General features: G+C 41.7%; 1 long non-coding RNA gene across 1 annotated transcript in view; it reads right to left on the reverse strand.

The window, feature by feature from the left end:
* Positions 1-11,191, reverse strand: part of LOC309337486 — a 218,401-nt gene extending 207,210 nt beyond the window's left edge. The window contains exon 1 of the long non-coding RNA XR_014154351.1: positions 10,845-11,191. This is a non-coding gene — a long non-coding RNA (uncharacterized lncRNA). The remainder of the gene's footprint in view (positions 1-10,844) is intronic.
* Positions 11,192-21,066: the final 9,875 nt, after the last annotated feature.

Below are 21,066 nucleotides of genomic sequence, written 5' to 3' on the forward strand. Positions count from 1 at the left end.
TTCTTCTCCTCAGAGACATCCCAAAAGTTAGTGTTGAAGGCACAGAGTCTGAAGAGATAATACTTCAATATTTTTCAATGAGGCAATGTCTACATTTTTTACTAGCTGTAGGCCACAGAGGCTGTCCAAATCCTGAGCCCAAGGATCATCTGGAAGTGTTGCTAGTTAAACCAAGGGCACTGGAATTGCCTGTATAACATTTTTACTTTTGCCTTTTATTTTCCCAATTAATATTAATGCTTTTAGGGTTTTTTTTAATCTATGCTGAATTTTGAAAAAATAGGAAAAAATAACAACTCTGGATAAATAAGTAAAACTGATGCTTTTTAAAGGAGGGCCAGTAACCCCACTCCCCACCTACAGATAAATGTGATGATACTTTCTACATTCTAAGTGAAAAAGTAACAGCCCAAGTTCTGTTTCTTATTAGTTGGCAATAATACTAGCGCCAACCAAATCCACAGTGCATACAAAGTTTTTATCATAATTCTAGCCCACGGAGATTTTCAAGTTGCAAATGTATCTCTTCATAAAATAAACATACACTTCTGGTCAGCATGTTGGGTGGCTGTTAGTTTTTCTTCTATAATATAAATGTTTAATCAGATGAGATAAAAGGGAAAAAATGTTCAAAAGATGTTGAATAGGAAGTTAAAATGCCAGAGGCTGCCACAGAAGCTGTGTTAGATTTTACAAACACAAATTCTATTTATAGACAGATATAGCAAAACAGTATAATGGATTTCTAAGGAAAGAAGGCCAGCACAGGTCTTAAGTAGACACTTGGAAATATGTATGTATTCATATAACAGGCTTTGTGTGGCATGTTTCAATGGCTTTTTAAAAAAAACAACATTTCTTCCAGTTTTTCAGATTTGATAATTTCATTTTGCAAACACGAGATGAAATTGATTTATCCTTTAACAGAAATGAATTGGTATATATGCCAGAATCAGAATAAGGTCGTTGTTATTAGCATAAGCACTGACAAAGAAAGAGCACCACAAGTTAGATGCAGAACCAAATCCTGATTGTTCAAAATGGGTGTAACATTTCTGCTTTTTGGCCAAAGTGGTTGAAATTTGCAGGCGCAAGGAGCCAGAGAGTCCCAAGCCTACAGAATGTCCCAAGCCTACAGAGTGTCCCAAGCCTGCCAGATTGTACAGCAATACATCCGAGGAGGTTGGGCAGGGCATACTTTTTTTAAAAAAAATGGGGGGGGGGTGTTAACTAAAGGAAAAGTCTAAAACTCTTTTCATCTTCTGCCAAAATTGGATGCAATTGTCAGGCTTGGCCATCCCTCCAAAGGCGACAAATTCTACCAAATTTCGGAATTACAGTTGCAGTGATTCTCTCTCAAGGGAAGACTCTCTCATGGGAAGATAGAGTAATCAACGTGGGTACAACACAAATCATAGGTGGTAGGGTGGAGGAGGGAAAAAAGCATGGAAAGACTTGGGTGGCTGCAGTATAACCCTCCAACAATTATTCTTAAACCCTAGGGTTGTTGCGGGGGGTAGGATTCTTTTTTTAAAAAATACATTTTGATTGGGTTTCTTTATTATAACAAGTTGCAAATACCATGATACAAATGTTGTATTTTACAATCCCCACCCTCTCATTGACTTCCCTCATCTTCCCTTTCTGGTTTATTACATTACTTGTTATCTTCTGCGTGTTATATAATTAAACATGTTTTTAGGCTATCTTTGATCATATTCTGCTTAGATAAAGTTGTGAATGTTTATTTAAAACCTGCCCATGATTCCATCTCTTTTTGTTGTTTCTGTAGGTAAGTTGTGAAAGGTTCTCATTCTTTTTTAAAGTCACTATTGTCCTTTTCATACAATTTGTCTGTTAACTTTGTTAATTCATCAATTTTTCTTGCCATTGTTCTTTCGTTGGTACTTCTCCTGTCTTCCAGCCTTGGGCTAACAAAACTCTTGCCACTGTTGTAGCATACATAAATATTTTCCATTTTTCTTTTGGCAGTTCTTGACCTTTTTTGTTGTTGTGGGTGGGTTTGTGTTCCACCCATTGAAGGTGCAGTGGGTCAGTGAGTCTGGCTGTTAACCAGAAGGTTAGTGGTACAATAAAGCTACCAGATTTTTTTTCAATGACTCTGGGGACAGTTTTCAACTTCAATGGATTCTGTTTGGGACTTCATGTTGCCACCTTTCCCCTTCTCAAGCCCTGGGTATTACCCCAGTCTGTTTGGTTTCATATCTTAAAGGGGTGGTGGTGGGGAAATGCTTGTGTGTGCCTTTGGACACCCCAGCCACAGAGGCCCTTGGAAGCTTAGGAACTCCTTGAGATTCCTTGTTATAATAGCATTGATCTGACTTGGAAACATGACAGCCTCTCTCAAATTACCCTGAATTCAGAGTATACGCAGAGATGATCCATACCCCTAGTAGACACTTGTGAGCAATGAAGACCCACACATAAGAGGAAACTCAGTATAAAGCAATGTCATATGTTCATGTAAGGAACTTGGGCTTCTTTGGTGAGAAAGAGCATCTGTGATTTGTTATTTATAGTTTGGCACAGTGAAATCAATTACCAAGAAGCAATTTAATTAAAACAGGTTAACACTTCATCTAATACACTAAATCTATGACATCTCATTTCAGTGTACTAACTGGTGTGATGTTAATGGCTATTTGACATCTGTTCAGTGAAATTGGGCTGCTAATTCTGTTGCCAATTTACTATTCAATTTTTGTTTTTTTCTGGTTCACAAAGGAGAGGGCTTCTGTACACCATAAGGTAAAGAAGAAAAAACAGTGACATAATTTGGCACGTTCTTTCCATCATTGTGTTATTAGAAGGAAATGCAATCTTCAGAAAAGAATATTTAAACTATGGCAGCCACAAATTCTGCAAAGTGAGCATGCAGAAAAATTAGGAAGAAGACTCTGTGCCAAAATTTGTGCTTTTGTCACGAAATTTGAATCTCAGTCCTATTTCCCAGCCTGACACATAACAAACCAATATATAGCAATATAGATTAGAAATACTTAAATAACCTCTAGAATGAATTTAATTAGACTTGGATAAACTCTCTCCATGTCAAATGACTCAATTGCTCTATAGGCAGAATGAATGCCAAGAGAAAGCCTGAGTCATTTAGTGCAGAATAATTCATCCCTTCTTGAGTTGGGTGCAGAGCACTTTTAACTCAGCAGGCATTTCAAAGAACCTGCATGAGTGAAAAAGAAGACTCATGGAACTGCAGAGTTGGAAGGGACCACGAGGATCATCTAGTCCAACCCCCTGAAATGCAGGAATCTTTCATCCAATGTGAAGCTCAGACCAACAACCCTGAGATTAAGAGTCCCATGCTCCACCAGCTGAGCTGGTGATCAGTAGCATGATACTGTGGCCTAATGCTGATGACAACCTGGGGGGTGGCAGCAAGAAGGGCTCAGGATAAAGACACCACATAGGTACTTAAAGAGCTGGTGCACATCTCTCATCCACCAAGTGGGGCACCATTGAGTCAGAGTCCCTTACATCCACAGAAGAACAACTCTGGAACTAAGCCCATGTTTGCAGGTAACATATCACAATCTGAATTGTTTTATTGCTATATAAGTAGCAACAGCAGTCTCTACTACCTCCATTTCCCCTGGCACTCTAATTTGTTAATCTATACCTCAGAGCTGCCAGTGATTTTGTTTAGTCTTTGTACGGATGTTGTTGTTTTAGCAACATACATATAAGCACTCATCATTCCATCAAGGAAGGATTTTTCTCTCCCAAATACAGTGGTACCTCGGGTTACAAACACCTTGGGTTACAAACACTCCACTAACCCAGAAGTAGTACCTCGGGTTAAGAACTTTACCTCAGGATGAAAACAGAAATCGTGCTGCGGCAGTGCATCAGCAGGAGGAGGCCCCATTAGCTGAAGTGGTACCTCAGGTTAAGAACAGTTTCAGGTTAAGAATGGACCTCCGGAATGAATTAAGTAACCAGAGGTACCACTGTATTCCTAACAAATTGGTCTCTATCATTCAGGTGGTCCAAATTGGATCTTCTGTTCCATTGAGACAAAGGTGAATATATCAGACATGCTAGGTCTAATATGTATTTTACTTCTATGCGGTCACAGTCTCTGTGATGGTGGCTAGTTATTGCAAATGTGAGCCTGCAGATTCTGTATGGATTGGCAAAAGTTGAAACATTGGATTCTGTCATACTGGCATATTACCCCAAGCTGCTCATCCAGAAATGATGGAGAAAAGCATATGTCCCTCATTTATCAATTAAAAATGCCATATGCTCTGCAAGGAAAAAACCATATAGTAGAGGAAACAGTGTGCAAACCAGATTCCCGGTCCACACATGCATAAAATAGAACAGCCCAAAGGTCCATCTGGACCAGCATTCTCTTCCCCACAGTGGCCAACCAGAGGCTTATCTGGAGACAAAATGCGTGTTAAGAAACAGGATACTGTGAACATCTCTGCAGCACTTTGTCTCACTCAGGTTGGAGTTCTCAGGTTCATCCAGTTTACTTGATTGCTTCTGGAATAGCAAAATAGTCATTACAGACACCTCTCCATTTATGTGGGGTTACTTCTGGGCTCCTGCACCCTTTAAACACCCTCTCTGCCACTCTCTCTCCAATCCATACCCCAAATACCATATCCAAACATATCCACAACTAGAATTAAAGCTCTGAGGCTGATGGGAGGCTGAAGGATGTTCAGGAAAGCGGCTTCTGCTGCTGCGCTACCCCGCACACCAGCTGTTAGGTGGGGAGGCTGAGCCGTGTAAACAAAGTCCCACCACGCCTCCAGTCTCTTGGGGGCTTCCTCCACCCTCAATGACATTCTCTTTGGACTCTGGGGAGGGCTTCCTTGAAAGCCACAAGGACTCTCCAGCTCTTCCCTGCCATTTCTGGGTAGAGCAAGCTTAAGTTGGGGAAGGCTGTATTTAAACTGTAGCCTGGAAGTTCTTGTAACCAATATCGGGGTCTGTAAATCCTGTAAACTTCAGACCTGGCTCCATTCATGCTCTACCAATATCCATCTTGGTCCAACCTCTGAGAACTAAGTTCTGCCTTGGTTTCATCCAGAAAAACAAAGCTACTGCAACAGCTGACCACACCAATCCTTCTCTCAACTATGCCTTGATCCCATATGTCAGGTTTGCCAAATATTTTTAAAAGCAATGGTAACCCAACTGATGTGTCAGCTGTTCAGCTTATTGATTCCTACACTTAACAGCTAGCCACAGAGTGATGGAACCTTGCCAAGGTGTGGCACAATGGGCGCATAGACCGAAGGGTATGGATTGGAGGTACCAAGAAAAGCAGCACTTATTTTGATGGGAAATATTATGAATACATTATGCTAATTCCATGAACCTGGCAACTTACAGACCCTTTTTTATCATCACATATAGTCAACATGTTCCATTTTTTCCAAGTTTCGTTATCTAGCAGCAGTTTTTCAAAGTGACATTTTACACAACCAGATTTAAACAAGCAGAAACATGGCATGTAAGATGACTCAGAATTTCTTTATTTTATTTTTTCTAATCTTCAGTTAAAGACTTCCCTAAGAAAACAGACAATAGGTTAATCATCTATTATTGTATTGATAGATTTGTTTCCTCATTTGGTAAACTGAGAATAATTTTTATGTTAGGAACCAAATCATTTAAGCTTAAGACAACAAAACATACATTGGCTAAGTGTGATACGTTGGTCACAAAAACATATTTTCACCCCAAACAAATGAAATGATTTTTTTTAAGTTTTAACTTTCTTCCCTTCTTTCAGCTTGTTGGCATTAAAAATGTTATTAGATGTTATCTGAAATGTGTTTACATGCAACAGTTATTGTGACCAACATAACACCGCAATGTGCAATTCTCCCAACCTCCTCCCGCCCCGAGCCAAATTTGGGACCCAGCGGGGAGCAGAGCGGAGGAAAGTCCTGTTGTGCAAGAGATCTGGGACTTCCACCCTAAGAAATTTTATCCAAAATTTGTCTTTTCTTTCAATTGCATTTAGATTTGTATTCCTTATAACTAATTTGTTGGAGCCGAGATTAGTAATAGTTCGGCTCCAACAAATTAGTTATAAGGAATACAAATCTAAATGCAATTGAAAGAAAAGACAAATTTTGGATAAATAGTATGCTATAATTAAGTCTCCAAAAGAGTGATTTAAATTTTAAAATTTGAGATCTAATATTGGAAAACTACATTATATGAATTAAAATAGGTTAATAATTTGCTAGCAAAATCTATGAGGTTAGAATGCAGGAACAAGAGATGTGAGGAAGTCCAAAGATGAGAATGAAATGTGGATATTGGAAAATACTATGTTATTATGTATGATTTTTATTGTTTAAACAAAAATTTAATAAATATCATTAAAAAAAAATTTTTCCAGTAGTATTATAAATAATATTACATTTGAAATTTCAACAGATGTATTACAAGAGCAGGGCACTCCAGATTCACCATAAGTTCAATTTTAATCAAAATGCAGGAGCAACTTGAGAGATGCGGGAGATTTCACTGTGCCATTTTTCAGGTTACAGCTACAAAGTTACAGATTTTGTACCGTCTGTTCCTCTTCAAAAATGTTCTACTGAAACCATGCCCTGGAGGAAACCCTGCTGACGAATTATGCTGACCTTACCGAAAATCTGTTGATTACCATGAGGATGCATACAGGTGTTTTGCTGCGGTAGAGCCCTCCAAAGTAACCTCAAGTGAATTCAGGCAAAATTTGGCAGGAACACAAACATATGCTAGTTTGTTATTGTTGCCGAATTGTTCATTCTAAATTAACTCTATGCTTAAAGGCCTCAGTTGCAGTGAACTTGCTTTGCCTACTGAATGTTTTGGATAACTGAAATGCATACATTTCAAACATGTTTTCTTGCCAATGTATTGGTACACTGGCAGTTCATGAACATTCAGGGTACGTTCCGATGTGGGGATTATTGTGGGGTTTAGTATTCCTTATTATAATTCTCGTATTTCTAGCCTGGATTCCAACATTCCTTTTAACCTGTTGCATTGTGGAACAGTGGGTTTTTGCTCAATATAGCGCCACGCCCTGCCAAATTTTAAATGGCAGGAAAGAACTGCATGTTGGCAAACTGCTCCAAATTCCATCACATGACAAGACAAAATTCCTGGCATTCCCAGGGTTAAAGTGGTCACAATCAGATGCTTTCTGGAACCAAAGAAGGTAGCAAGGAATGCTAAACGTTTGCTGGAGTCCACTAGCTTTCCAGAAGTGAAAATAACACAAAATGTTAATGACATGTGACAAATCACACAAAATGTGGAAAAGATGCTTCAAATCTAGCTTAAGGTAAAGGTAAAGGTACCCCTGACTGCTAGGTCCAGTTGCAGACGACTCTGGGGTTGCGGCGCTCATCTCACTTTACTGGCCGAGGGAGCCGGCGTTTGTCCGCAGACAGTTTCCAGGTCATGTGGCCAGCATGACTAAGCCACTTCTGGCGAACCAGAGCAGCGCACGGAAACACTGTTTACCTTCCCACCAGAGTGGTACCTATTTATCTACTTGCACTTGACATGCTTTCGAACTGCTAGGTGGGCAGGAGCTCGGGCCGAACAATGGGAGCTCACCCCGTCATGGGGATTCGAACTGCTGACCTTCTGATCGGCAAGTCCTAGGCTCTGTGGTTTAGACCACAGTGCCACCCGCGTCCAATCTAGAGTAGCTAAACATAAATAAAACATGTGTAACTGCTCCATGACTGGATAGGCTTACCTATGCCAAAAATTTTAAGCAACGCCTGCCTGATGGCAATAGGCAGATGGAGTTCCTACATGGGTGTCAGGGTGCTGTCAGTGGCTCCCGGCTGGTTGCATTGGAAAGTATAAAGACAAGGAAAAGTTTCTGTCCTATTTTGTTTCATTCTTTACAGAGAGAGGCTATAGAACCCAGCCTCTTGGGTAATGGTGTTGTCCCGAGTGAGTCTCTCCTCCCTGTCTCTCCCACTTCCTCTTTCATCATCATCATCATCATCATCATCATCATCATCATCATCATCTCCTCTACAGGTGCTGCTAAGTGCCCTTTGTCTTCGAGCTCTTTGATCTCCTACTTTTAAGGCTTGCTGGGTTCTGGGAGATGGAGGGTCTGGAATGCTTTCCAGTGACAACGTGTCAGCCAGCTGTTGCTCTGGCTCTCCCATGATTTCCCAATTTCCCGCCTCATCTGTCTCTGAGCTGTGACCTCCCACAAACCCCTGTTGTAACTCTATATTGTCTTCCTCTTCCTCCTCTCCGGAAGGGTCAGGATAGCGAGGCAGTCTCCACCATTCCTCCTCTGCCCAGTCCCTGACAATGGGATGGACAGTAAATTAAGGAAGGAGGGATCTACACCTTCAAGTAGGTATGAAAGGTTTTTATCAATTACATGTAACTACTCTTTATATTTTATTGTGCATTTATTTTGCCTTTACCACATACATACCCCACCTTTTTTGCAGTGAGCTCAAAGCAGCACGTGTGCTTAGCTCTCTCTTCTCCATTTCACAGTCCTGTAAGGTAGATTAAGCAGAGACAGTGATTGGCTGTAAATTTCATGGCTGTCTACATACTTGAACCTAGAACTCCCCATTCTTAGTCTGGTACTTCAATCATTGTACCTAGATACAACCAATAAAACTTCTTGGAGCACTAGAAAATCAAAGAACTAAGCCCAAAAATGGCTTTTTAAAAAAGTTATATCTATATGATGTAACAATTTTTTTTTTCCTATTATACAATTTAAGATAATGTGTTTTAATTTCTTCTTCATTTCTCTTATGTAATCCCTTTTCTTCCATAAACTACAGTGATTCACTTTAGAGGTGAGCAGATCTCTTGTTCAAGAATACCCAGGCATGATATAAAACCACCTTGAAACTACACAAGCCAACGTGTAATGATACTATGGGTGTCGTAGCTGACACAAGGTGCCCTCCAGTTACTGTTGGACTACAACTCCCATTGTTCCTGACCATTCACCAAGCTGCCTGGAGCTGATGGATGTTGTAGTCTCTTCAACGTCTGTAGGGCATTGTGGTGGCTACTCCTAGATTAGTGGCTGAGAGGCTGATCAGTTGCATAGAGTTAATTCATATGCACATGTCAGTGACTACAGATCCAGCTACTGACATCAGCAGACATCACTGTCCATTCAGCTACTGGCTGATTCCACTGGCTACAGCACCACCCATCTCCATCTCCATTGCTCAGAGCTATTATTATTGTTGTTGTTGTTGTTGTTGTTGTTGTTGTTGTTGTTGTTGTTATTATTATTATTATTATTATTATTATTTCAATTTATATACCACCCTATACCTGGAGGTCTCAGGGTGGTTCACAGAACAGAAGGATTCCCTCTGATGGCACATAGAAGCTGCTTGCAGCTTTGTCCAGTAAGTCATCTCACTGCTCAGTACTGAAACTGGGAGCAACATGCCAGGCCATTTGGATCTTTCTTTTGAGACGCCTTTCAAGGGCCATTGAAGTAGGGTGTGTGCTTCATGCATCTATTGCTGTATTCAGTTCTTTTCCTTTCTCATAGTGGATAGAAATACCTGGAAAACATCAGGTGTGAAGTCAGTTGGGGATGGAGGTGGGGGAGAGATGTAGCTAATAAGAGGTCCCTTTTATTTCCCCCCTAAATGTTTGTTGGTTTATAAAAAAATCCTTTCTATTCTGCAGTTTGGCACTTAAAAGGGCCCCCAAGGTGGCTTATGAATATAAAATAAAAATGCAATTGATAATAAAAACAGGGAGTGTATAAAAACAGTGTGAATTAAAATGAAATCAATCAACAGAGGGACTCAGACTAAATCAAACACCTGGTGATATAAAACAGTTTTCACAGCTCACTGGAAGATGAAAAGACTGAGAGCTGGTCAAAACTGCAAAAAAAAAACAAACAAAAAAAAACAAAAAAGCAAAAGCAAACAAACTCTTTCTTTCTTTCTTTCTTTCTTTCTTTCTTTCTTTCTTTCTTTCTTTCTTGGATGACAAGCATACACATCCCTTTTTTCTGATGGCACACAGGAAACAAATACATACAAGTATGTTCTTTCTCTTGCATGGATATCCTTAAAACAAGCATGGAGAAAAATGTTTCTTCTTCTTTTATAGTTGCAGCCACAACTCACACAGGAAACATAAATACGGTTTCCTTCTCTCTCTCTCTCTCTCTCTCTCTCTCTCTCTCTCTCTCACACACACACACACACACACAGAGAGAGAGAGAGAGAGAGAGAGAGAGAGAGAGAGAGAGAGAGAATGGGGGAGAGAAAGAGTGAGCACAAGAAGGCAGTTGGGGGGTCAGATATGAAGAGCGAGATGGCTCTTGTACCTTTCAACAGGTACTACAGCATGAAAGAAATATTAGAAAAAGGGACAGAAATGCTTGCCTTATAATTAGGAAAACTAATGCAATATTTTCTACATCCTAATCTACCTAGTGTGCATATAGGAATTACAGTATTGGCCCAAATATAAGCCACACTTTGTTTCCAAATTCCAACCGTGAAAAGTTAAAGTGCGGCTTAAATTCACCACCTTACAAAAATTGGCTTTTTATAATATCACTGCTGAAACAGACATACGGTAAAATGGAACGGGTGTGAGTGCCTGCGGAATATTAAGGGAGCAGCTTATATTCGGGTATTGTCTTTTTTTCTCTCCCCCCCCCCCTTGAATTTTAAAGGTGTGGCTTATGTTCGGGTGCAGCTTATATTCGAGCCAATACAGTACCTTTGCAGATGCCAATTCCTAACTTGTGGAGGAGGAGGAGTTTGGGGTTTGATATCCCGCTTTATCACTACCTGAAGATGTCTCAAAGCGGCTAACATTCTCCTTTCCCTTCCTCCCCCCACAACAAACACTCTGTGAGGTGAGTGAGGCTGAGAGACTTCAGAGCAGTGTGACTAGCCCAAGGTCACCCAGCAGCTGCATGTGGAGGAGCGGAGACGCGAACCCGGTTCACCAGATTATGAGTCTGCTGCTCTTAACCACTACACCACACTGGCTCTTGTGGATGTCATGGGTTTGGCTGGGAAAGCTGTGCAGGAGCAAACCTGTAGCAAATCACACTGTACACTCTTTATTAACTCTTTATTAGCAAAAATGCAATCTGTGCTTGTTGGAGTACCAGGCCTAATAAGCACAGTAACTCATCTTCATCAGGTCTTGCCCCCATGAAGTAGTTGCTGAGACTGAAAGTCCCTGCCTCCCCACAGCCATCATCCAGTCCCCCCCCCCCAAGCAATCAGAGACTGCACTGGCACACAAGCAATCTCTCCTTCACCCTTTTCACGCTTCTTCTGGTTCTGGGACAAGTGGGGAGGGGAGCTTGTCACAGCAAGTGAGGGGGGAGACACCTGTGACTTTTCACCAGCCTGACTCATCTCTGCCTCTTGGCCTCCCTCATCCCATGCTCCTGCTTCAGCTTCTGCCTCTGATTCTGGACTTCTATCTGGCACGTAGTCGTCCCACTCACTAAGCCCTGTTACCTCTTCAGCTTCCAACACCTCTGCCTCCCAGTCTTTTCCCTCTGACCACTCATTGTTGTCCCACCACTACTCCCTAGGCTCTGAGCCTTCTTCCCTTGGGGGTTTCCCAACTGCATCCAACCACTGCATGACAACAGTGTGGAGACCCTTTTCAAGTGAATAGTGCATGAAAGAGGCTCCTTACTTTGCTTGAGCTTCCAAAAGTGGGTTTACATGTTATGATGGCCAGACAGGCTCTTACAAGGTCTGGAATTTGAGAGGAAAAAACACAGAAAACAGAGTATCTTGGGCATTATGAGACAGAAAAGCTGCTTCATCAGAAGTACTCAATGAAGTAAGTCTATTTCTGAAAAATAAGAAAAGAAATTTGTACCATAATTTGACTAGTATTGTATGTATCCCGCCCCCCAACTGGACAATGTCTGCACTAGTACTCATATTTTGGAAATACTTGGGCAGAGCTGTTTGGGAAAAGGAAGAAGGGGTACTAGGTTTAGTACTTCCCTTCTCTTGTGTCCCCGCTGAAAACAGCTGATTGGTGCAATTTCTGCCTTTTTTTAGCCGGCCACAATTGCACAGCAGGATTGGTGCCTGTTCAAATAACCTTCTGATCTTTTCTCTTCTAGATGCATATTTGTTCCAGTAAATGAATGAAATTCATTTTTTCCTCTGCTATTTTTTCAGTCAAAGAATTTATTGCCCCCCCCCATCTCAAGTTCTTTGCTGTGAAGAGCAAATTAAATCTCAGAACTTCAGTGGCTTTCCTCCCCTTGCTTTCCCCAGAGTTCTGGTCACAAAGGACTCTGAGGGGCAAACAAAAAGTTTCTGCCTTGTACAAAAGGATCGATTTGGCTTGTGCAAATGAATAGAATATATAGCTGTAGATTCCAAAACTGTATTGAGCTTATGTAAGTATTTACATAAGTATGGTAAGCTGGAGATGGATTTTGAAGATATTTGGTTTACATTGCAAGAATACGCCAATGGAGATTATGCGGAAAGCTGACCTCGGAGACAGATTTTGAATTTTCATGTTTGCATCAATTTAGGCTCAAATGGAAGCTCCCTGACTCAGATTCACTTGCCAGCATATAAACTCTTGAGACTCTTATTCCTTTAAGGAGCTGATTCATACACTACATTAAAAAATGACAACACAAAAAACAGCTGTTGCAGTGATAAAGCAAACTCCAGGAAAAAGCATGACAAAGTAGTGCTACAAGGCTCTGGGTGGATAACACAGAAAGGCCTTTGGAAAAAGGACCTATAGAAGGGGACATTTGGAGGAGGAGGGTCCCTACATGAAATTCAGGGTAGAAAGGGTCTTCCAGGGTAAGAGACTGCTGGTGTCAGGTGGGAGATAGGAGGGCCTACCTCTCTCTGTGTGTATAAATGATAGGATATATATGAAATTTGATGAAGGCCATTATAGTTATTTTCCATAACTACTACTAGTAGACAGATAACCCCAAGGGCCATTTGCTAAGACTTGGATTTTCCAATATAATCCTCATAGGCAGTTATTGTATCAGGGGCAATTGTTTGCATTTGGTGAGTGCTCTTGCCACCAACATTTAAACAACTGGAGATGGTGCAATTATGGGATATAAACAAGCACATGAATGACAAATATGTGTACTAAGTAAGGTGGAATTCTATCGCCTATCTGTGGGTCCAGAAAAGAGTTATGGGTTGTGATTTCAATGGAAGTGCTGTTAAGTGCTGAGGTCATTGCACAGGGCAGTGTAGAAGTACAGTGAAATTCATTCTGGAGTTCTGTTCTTAACCTGAAACTGTTCTTAACTAGAGGTGTGCTTTCGCTAATGGGGCCTCTTGCTGCTGCTGTGCCACTGGCACGCAACTTCCATTCTCATCCGGGGGAAAGTTCTCAACTCGAGGTAACGCTTCCAGGTTAGCGGAGTTTGTAACCTGAAGCATTTGTAACCTGAGGAGTTTGTAACTCAAGATACCACTGTATAATAAATGTTAAGAAAAGAATACATGTGTAGAGAATAGAAAATTGAACTATTATTATTTTTAAGGGGGGGAACATGAGAGTTAAACACTTAGAAAGTAGGTTATGTGATAATCAGTGGAACTTACTTTCAAGTTAATGGTATTAGGAGGGACTGAGGTGTCAGCCCCACTGACATTCAACATGGCTGAGTCATCACAGATCCAACAATAATTCTGATTTAGCTACCCTGGTTTGAGGACTGGGCCGGCGGTATCCTAAGACACTCTTTCAAGCTCTGTATTGGTAGCTGAACCACACTAATGACAGTAAATGAAAAGAATTCCAAGGGATCTCTCTCTCAAATAAAAAGAGAGATTGTAATACATTCATCAAACATGCAAAGGCTAAAGGATCAAGTTGAACGTGACACTGCCTCATGCTGTATAATAGCACTCTGCCGTCGTCTCACACAATGCTCACTTTGATGTGCGGCTCATAAAATGCTGCTTTACAAAATGCGGCGCCTCCTTAGTTATTTTCCAATTGATTTGATTTCCTCAATAGCAGTAAGTATACGGAGGCTCCTAACGAGTGGTAATTAATATATTCAAGACTCTCACTTTTGTGACAGGCTAGCGTGAGAGTGACAGCGAGAGGAGAAGAAACAGAATAGAATTGGATGCTGGAAAGAGATTATTTCCATTTAAAGTAACTTGCAGCTCTTCGGCTCTTGACTTACACATTATGTGACAGCGAAGAAGCTGTTCCGTGTAAAATAAAAAAAAGAGGGACTGAAATTGGGGGTGAGGGACTCTAAACCACAAAAACATTAACTGCATCTGGAAAATAGTAAAACATTTGAGATGTACAGTCCAAGGTTTGGTTGAGTTGTTTGCAGCATTGCCCACAACCTCTAAAAAGCCCTTCCCCATATTTTTCCTGTCAACCAAAGAAAACTTCCTGCTCCAAATGCCAGTGTTAGGCAGTTCACTGATTCCCCTCCCCTGCTCCGACCTCCTTCTTTCCTCACCACACGAAATGGTGAAGGTTTTACAAGAGGACTGGATATATCCATGGAGGGAAGGCTGTTAGTTACAATGACAATCTACCTCCAGATTTCAGTTGCTGGGCAGCCACAGCGAGGAAGTGCTATATTCTATTTACGTATTATTTGCATATTTATTGAACACAACACACACACACACACACACACACACTGTTAACAGGTTTTCTGGATTTCTTTTTAAGTGCAACATGGACGTAATACCAGAAGAAAATTTAAGACACACATAGTAAAAATCAGAAACAGAAGGGGGGGGCAGCAGGCCCACACAAAGATCTGTAAAACTTAAAATGTGTTTAAAACCATAAAGCCTCAGAAAATTAAAAAAAGGAGGATTTCACCAGAATGTGAGTGACATATGAGCCTCTCTGAGGAGGGCATTTTCCAACCAGGCCCACTGAAAAGCCCATTTCCTTTGTATATGTCCAACTTGTGGGCTCTCCCAAGACATCTGGTTGGTGACCATGAGAAGCAGGATGTTGATACTAGGTGGCTCTTTGGTCATATCTGGAAGAGCACTTTATATGTTCTTAGCTCCAGCCATGCCTCTCCCACCTACTTCTCTTCAGTTTCTGGCATCCTCATCCTTCACTCAGGAACGTGCTCCTTAGCTCAATACTTACTCTGTTCTTCACCATCCTCATTCCTAGAGTTGTCTGCTTCTGTGATCCCAGTTCCCAAGTTCCCTCCTACTTTCTGTTGCTCTCAAGTCTCCCTTAGTTTCTCTCACCAAGCTGAACTTATAGTTTCTTCACAGAGTTTGCACTGTCAGCAACCTATTGCTGAAACCTTCATTCTGTTGTGAAAATTTAGTAAATGTTTCACATCTTCACAGAAACACACAACTGCAATAGAGGTTGTATGTTAATCTATGTTAGAAATGGTTGATTGGACCAGCTCCTAGACTTCATCCAGCCTCTGAGAAGAGTGATATTGTTGCTGGTTCATAAGCAATGCCTTGCATGCTTTTTGCCTGGAGAGTAATGTTACCCAAGAGATTCATTTCCTTTTGGGTTGGGAGAGGCACTAAGAAGCTTCCAAAACCAGGGGTTGGATCCTCCTGGACTATTTGTCAAGTGCCATGTCAGATGAACCACTGAAAAGTATGTGATAGGAGGTATAACACTAAGTAGTGTCAGATCATGGAATTCCATGCAGAAGAATACTACTAGGGTATAACCCAGCAAACATTTTGAAATCTTCACTGAAATCCAGAGCTTCTGTGTATTATGAACTGGTGAATCAGTTTATCTGTAGTCCATGACACATTTACATGCATTCACCCACCAGTCCACATTTATTAGATTTCTTTTTTAATTGGCATGTAGATTCACATTTAAATATGCATCGGAACATGTATTTTAAAGCATATTTTTATGGTGAACCCTTTTTTTTTAGCCAAGAAAGTGAAAGCCAGTTGATCTGAACATTAGTCCAAGTCAGAGGTGTAAAGTGGGCCTGCTCGCTTCAGAATTCACAAAGGCTGAATACTTCATGTATCCTTGGTGTGCGTTGAATGAGGATTCCAGTCAAGAGCTCGAGGCATTATTTAAGTGCAAATATGAATACTGTGTGCAGCTGGTAGTTTCTTGGTAGCCTTCAGTAGTTCTCTAACACTTGTTTAGAATTGGCTTGCCAGATCAACAAGGGTAATAGCAACAGTGCAAAACTTTAAAGAAAGCTCCAAGTACATTGAGAACAGGCCATTGGCCCAATCCGGCAGGTTTCTTCTTATATCCTTACGGTTTGTCGCACCATTGCATCAAGATCCTTTTTTTCTCCTTGTATCCAAGGGGGCCTTTTAATGAGGGTGAAAGAGGAGAGCACAAAATATGGTTTGGAGCTCAACATAAAAAAAACACACCAAAGATCATGGCCACTGGTCCCATCAGCTCCTGGCAAATAGAAGGGGAAGAAATGGAGGCAGTGAGAGATTTTACTTTCTTGGGCTCCATGATCACTGCAGATGGTGACAGCAGTCACAAAATTAAAAGACGTCTGCTCCTTGGGAGAAAGGCAATGGCAAACATAGACAGCATCTTAAAAAGCAGAGACATCACCTTGCCAACAAAGGTCCGTATAGTTAAAGCCATGGTTTTCCCTGTAGTGATGTATGGAAGTGAGAGTTGGACCATAAAGAAGGCTGATCGCCAAAGAATTGATACTTTTGAATTATGGTGCTGGAGGAGACTCTTGAGAGTCCCATGGACTGCAAGAAGATCAAACGTATCCATTCTTAAGGAAATCAGCCCTGAGTGCTCCCTGGAAGGACAGATCCTGAAGCTGAGGCTCCAATACTTTGGCCACCTCATGAGAAGAGAAGATTCCCTGGAAAAGACCCTGATGTTGGGAAAGATGGAGGACACAAGGAGAAGGGGACGACAGAGGACGAGATGGTTGGACAGTGTTCTCGAAGCTACAAACGTGAGTCTGACCAAACTGCGGGAGGCAGTGGAAGACAGGAGTGCCTGGCGTGCTGTGGTCCATGGGGTCACGAAGAGTCGGACACGACTAAACGACTAAACAACAACAACAACATCCAAGGTGGCGTTGAAGAGATGTGGATGAAGAGAAGGAACTGAAAGCTGAAGCTGACTGCATATGCATAAAAACCTGCATGTACTCCTGAAATTTTTGAAAAATAAATTAAAAGGCAGACTAGCAGATTGTTAATGCATTGCTGCCAGTCCTCAAACAAGATGGAGCAATTTGCAACTCAAAATCTTTGGGAAGAAACAGAGTGGGGGAAATCCTGCCTTTGAAAGTAGTTGATGATGTACTGCGTAGAAAGCCTCTACTTTTTTGGTGGGGTGGAGAAGAACAATAAAAATCCCTGCTGAGTGTGTGGAGACTCATACCTCGTTACTCATACCTTTGTGTAGAGCAGAGGTGGGCAAAAAAAAAGGTGGCTTGCGGGTCCCACACACGTCCCCCAAAGCTGTTTTCTTATGAGAATCCTGAAAATGCCAGCTTAGATTTACAGCAAGCACAAACAGGGTCTGATTGAGCCGTCTTGACAGCTTGAATCAGGAGCTATTTAAGTAACTCCCTGGTTACAAAGGTGTGAGATCAGAATCCTGTCTTAAATGAAGAAGATGGGGAGGGATGTTTAAAGTCAGGAGATTCTATAAGACAACGGAACAGGCTACAAATCATTTGAGGAAACACAATTACATTTGTCAGCTTGACGTTTGCTTCTTTCCTTACTCTTCTGAATGTCACAAAAGAAGGCATAAAGTCCAAGTCTTAAAAGGCAGCATGCATAATAATTACGCCATTTTGCAATCACAGACTGTACCAGCTGCATCCATATCTCCTTTAATAGGAATTTTACCACCAGCATATTTTTTAAAATAATATTGCACTCTAAAGAAACTCAGTACAAATAGAGTATAAATAAAGCATGTCTACAAGGGAAGACTATAAGCACCAGCAGAATCCTTATTCCCCAAGGTGTGCTTTTATGAAGAGTTGTGGTTTAAAACCCAAGCATAAGGAGGAAAACAAACATTAGGCAATAGAACCTTGATTCACACTTGCAGTAATCCTTTTAATCCTTTTTTTTTTAAGAACTCGCAACATTAGCATAGCCATGTACTTTAATTGGCATTTTTCAATGGGAAGATCTACATCAGTCACAAAAGAAATTTACAACCTGGGGGTGGGGGCAAAACCCCCAACAAACCCAGACAAGTTACTCATTTGATGCATCTGATCCAGCCACCAAAATGACAAGCTAACATCATGAGCTACATTGCATCTACAGATCAAAATGCAAAGCATGAAAGATTTTGCCAGGTTCATTTGATTAACTGCACAACAAATCTCTCGCTCTATGAGAGCTGGAGCTATGCAAGCAATACTAATCCTTTATTCAGGAGAACAAAATCCATTTATTTTATGCATGGCAAAATCTTGGAGCCAAACCCGCTTGCCTTTCTTATTCGAGATGTCCCATCGGGTTCAAGGTGTTCAGTGGAACTTTTGTGTCTTGTCGAGATTGTTTTTATTAGCGGTGCAGACAATTTGCCAGCAGAGCTCAGAAGGTTTGGGTAAGAAGTCAGAAAGTTGGCACAAAGCTCATTGGAGGATTACAGAAGAATTAGTTGTGCACTGCAAAGCAATATCAAACAAACAGGAAAGTATAGCAGGAGAGAGAGAGAGAGAGAGAGAGAGAGAGAGAGAGAGAGAGGAAACAAAGTCTTCTGTGCTGCACTTCATTCATATTCACCTGCTCACAGTCTGAGATAGGAAAGTGGGCACCAACTGGTTGCCAGTTTGTCTCTATGCCCCAAGTCAAAGTGCATCTGGTCAACTTTTAGAGCAGTAGACTGCATGGTGAACTGTCCTGAGATCTCCAAATGAAGGGTGGTATATAAATTTAGTAAATAATAATTTAAAAATAATTCCGGGACCATGCCACACACTTGGGTGGAATCTACACACATATAAAAACTGTTCTGAAAAATCTTTTTTAAAAATGTTTTAAAAAAGGCATTGAATTTTCCTTCCAGTAGCACCTTAAAGACCAACTAAGTTAGTTCTTGGTATGAGCTTTCGTGTGCATGCACACTTCTTCAGATACACTGTGTATCTGATGTACTGTGTATCAGATACTTCTGTGTATCTGAAGAAGTGTGCATGCACACGAAAGCTCATACCAAGAACTAACTTAGTTGGTCTTCAAGGTGCTACTGGAAGGAATTTTTTTATTTTGTTTTGACTATGGCAGACCAACACGGCTACCTATCTGTAATTGAATTTTCCCTAAGGCTTATCATCGCCATCTAGTATCACATTGTATATTGTACTTAAAACACACTTAAAATGTTCTATTTGCAGCTGTATAGCTGTATAGCTGAATCCCCGACTTCCAGCATTGCAGGAAGTTGGACTAGATGACCCTTGGGATCTATTCCAACTCTACAATTCTATGATTCTATAATCCCACTGAGTCACAGGAGTGTACAGGGATGGAAAGAGGGGGGAGTGTTTGCAGGCAAGGACAGCAGCTAAGCTGTGGCTGCTTAGATGACATTGGCAGGGCCAATCCAGATCTTCCATCAGTATGCCTGCATAAACGCAACCTCACTGTCATACCGGCACGTTTTCATCCCAATCCAGGTAATCCGCCGTGACCCCAGTGTTTGCAAGGCAGCTGTGTGGCACCACCCCAGCAAAGACCAGCTGCTACTGGTCCAGGGCATTGCGAAAAATGGAAAAAGGTGTCTAAGCTGCCAACACAGTAACAGTAACGCCAACAGCAGAACCTTAATCTGAGTGACTAGTGGGGTGCCACAGGGTTCTGTCTTGGGCCCGGTCTTATTCAACATCTTTATCAATGACTTGGATGATGGACTCAAGGGCATCCTGATCAAATTTGCAGATGACACCAAACTGGGAGGGGTGGCTAACACCCCAGAGGACAGGATCACACTTCAAAACGACCTTGACAGATTAGAGAACTGGGCCAAAACAAACAAGATGAATTTTAACAGGGAGAAATGTAAAGTATTGCACTTGGGCAAAAAAAATGAGAGGCACAAATACAAGATGGGTGACACCTGGCTTGAGAGCAGTACATGTGAAAAGGATCTAGGAGTCTTGGCTGACCACAAACCAGGGGGTTGGACTCGATGGCCCCTGTGGTCTCTTCCAACTCTATGATTCTATGATTCTATGAAACTTGACATGAGCCAACAGTGTGACGCAGCAGATAAAAAAGCCATTGCAATTCTGGGCTGCATCAATAGGAGTATAGCATCTAGATCAAGGGAAGTAATAGTGCCACTGTATTCTGCTCTGGTCAGACCTCACCTGGAGTACTGTGTCCAGTTCTGGGCACCACAGTTCAAGAAGGACACTGACAAACTGGAAGGTGTCCAGAGGAGGGCAACCAAAATGGTCAAAGGCCTGGAAACGATGCCTTATGAGGAACGGCTAAGGGAGCTGGGCATGTTTAGCCTGGAGAAGAGGAGGTTAAGGGGTGATATGATAGCCATGTTCAAATATATAAAAGGATGTCACATAGAGGAGGGAGAAAGGTTGTTTTCTGCTGCTCCAGAGAAGCGGACATGGAGCAATGGTTCCATACTACAAGAAAGAAGATTCCACCTAAACATTAGGAGGAACTTCCTGACAGTAAGAGCTGTTCGACAGTGGAATTTGCTGCCAAGGAGTGTGGTGGAGTCTCCTTCTTTGGAGGTCTTTAAGCAGAGGCTTGACAACCATATGTCAGGAGTGCTCTGATGGTGTTTCCTGCTTGGCAGGGGGTTGGACTCGATGGCCCTTGTGGTCTCTTCCAATTCTATGATTCTATGATGTTCCAGCGATGGCCACTTGGTCAATCATTCCAGGGGCGGACCTTGGTAATACGCCGCCCTGTGTGAAGCCAACATTTGACGCCTTCCACCCAGCCCTTGCAGCTCCAACTTAAGCCAGGCAAAGAAGGCACCAGGCTTTGGGAAGGAGGTGCAAGGCTCCGGCAGGGCCCTAGAGCCCTCCTTCCTCCTTCC

The sequence above is a fragment of the Podarcis erhardii genome, assembly GCF_964252035.2.
Source record: "Podarcis erhardii genome assembly, chromosome: 2".
Lineage (NCBI taxonomy): Eukaryota > Metazoa > Chordata > Lepidosauria > Squamata > Lacertidae > Podarcis > Podarcis erhardii.